Below are 2,500 nucleotides of genomic sequence, written 5' to 3' on the forward strand. Positions count from 1 at the left end.
CATACTTACGTGCATCATTAACCACTGGGACTGGAGAGCTGTACTAATTTGCAGACTGAGGCATGTTGTTTAAAGACCTGCAGTAGCAAACCCTGAATAAAAATAGCACTTGGCGCAGTTATGCGTTTAAGTGATTTTTTTTTTTTTTTATTAAAATAGGAAACTATATGAATAATGCAAAAGCCCATGAAAGAAAAATTAATGATTCATATAAATTGCTTAATGGAAAATGTCCTGAATAAATCCAACGCGTAAATAATAATCCTGTTATACCAAAAACGTAATTACGATTCCTTTATCTGATGAATCAAAAAATCCTATGATTTCATCTAAATTAACTAATAAAGTTAAAAAATAAATTAGTAGTACAATTGAAACGACCGAAAAAGATATATGAGTTAATATATGCTCTAAAATTGAAAAATCATAAAAAATTTGTTAAAATTAATAAATTAATACTAGGTTTTACCCGATTTTAGAAAACAAGTCGGGTATTAATTTGATTATAAAACTTATAATATCTCTTTTATAAGATCTTATGCCGCTACTCGGACTCGAACCGAGATGCTCTAGCACTGCTTCCTAAGAGCAGCGTGTCTACCAATTTCACCATAGCGGCAACTTGTTCAAAATAATACTAACAAGTTTTTACTCAATCGTCGAGATTCAAATTTTAAATAAAGAAGCTAATTTAATGGAATTTAAAATTGATTTTATTACTAAAAAAATGCTTTTTCTAAAAATTAAACTTCTCCAAAATCCTTAGAAATTTTAACTAAAATTTGCCTAAGTTGCTCAAGAAAAATGAAAAACAACAATTGTCAAAATATCTATTTTCATGCATCTTTTTATATTGTACAAACATAATATTTTTTGATCGCTTAAAAAAATATCATATATTATTACTTATTAGTATCTAATATTCACTTAATCGTGGATAGATACTTTTATAACTTTGATTCCAAGTAAAGAATATAAGAATTAAGAGAAATAATAATTCCTAAAGGTATAAAGTGAAAAATTTTGACTTAAATTAATTTAAAGAACCTGTTGATTTCGCTAAAAGATCTTGTATTTCCTAGTTAAGAGGAAATACAAGATCTTTATTTATTTTTTTATTGATGGGGAAAGTAATAACCCCCCCTTTTTTTTACAAAATCAATAGGAATCTTTCGTATATTTCGTATATATATATATTATCTTTTTTTTTTTTTTTTTTGGTTCCTATAGATTTTTTTAATTTATATGTATTCTAAAAAATTGGTTTTTACGTTAGGCTAATTCTAATGATTCTAGTGTTTTTTATTTATTTTGTTGTACAAAAAAACTTTTTGAATTACCTGTAGAAAGCGATTTCCCTAAGGAAAAAGCTTTCAACGATGTCCAATATCCCTTCCTTTTCCAAATTTTTTTACGAATACGCTTTTTCGAGATAGAAGTACGTTTTTTTGGAACTGCCATTCAAAAATGAAAAAAGTTTTTCAGTGGTATAATTGGATGTCAAAGACATTTATTATTCTATTCTTTCGTACTCCATATTGAGTAATTTTTTTCTTTCAAATTTTATTATATATTATTTTTCAAACAAAACAGACATTCAAAAGTTTAAAACCCAACTATTTTTTCCCTTTTTCTTGAAAAATTTTTTGTATTTAACGTTTTAAATCCGTATAAGAGTGCTCATTTAATTAATCTATACTGATAGATTTAGATTATATTAGAAAAAATTTTATTAAATTTCTTCACTTCATATGTAAAAAAAAATATCGATTATAATAATATTTCTTGAAAAAAAAAGCTCACTTAGTGTACTGGAAGACAATCACTAAATTCCATAATTCAATAATAATTCTAAATAATCAAACCCAAATAACTTTTTTTTATACTTAATATTAAGTATTTTTTTGTCGTGTAAATCTTTGTTCTATTCTTAATATATGTATATAAATTATTGTAATACGGAATTATAATTCACTTTTTCTGTATCTGCATAAAATCAAAATTTTTTTTAGTAGTAAAAAAAAAAAGACAAATCGTTTTTTTTACAGTAACTTAGTAATATTAGTTAATAACTTCTAATTTTTTGATTTGAATATATTTCTTTTCAAAGGTTTATGAAGGATTATACTAATTCGAAAAAATTTCTATTTAAGTTTGAAAAAATGCGCTTTTTTATTATCCCCTTTGAAAAAAATATATATATATACAAACCAGTGAATAAGAAATAATAAATTTAAGAATAAAATAAAAAGGGTTTTTTATTTTATGGAACATACATATCAATATTCATGGATCATCCCTTTCATTCCACTTCCAGTACCTATTTTACTCGGAGCTGGACTTCTACTTTTTCCGACAGCAACAAAAAACCTTCGACGTATGTGGACGTTTCTGAGTATTTTTTTGTTAAGTATAGTTATGATCTTTTCGCTCTATCTATCTATTCAACAAATTTTTCTAAGTTGCATTCATCAAAATGTATGGTCTTGGACCATAAATA

The sequence above is a fragment of the Brassica napus genome (genome assembly GCF_020379485.1).
Source record: "Brassica napus cultivar Da-Ae chromosome C9 unlocalized genomic scaffold, Da-Ae chrC09_Random_22, whole genome shotgun sequence".
NCBI classification, from domain to species: domain Eukaryota; kingdom Viridiplantae; phylum Streptophyta; class Magnoliopsida; order Brassicales; family Brassicaceae; genus Brassica; species Brassica napus.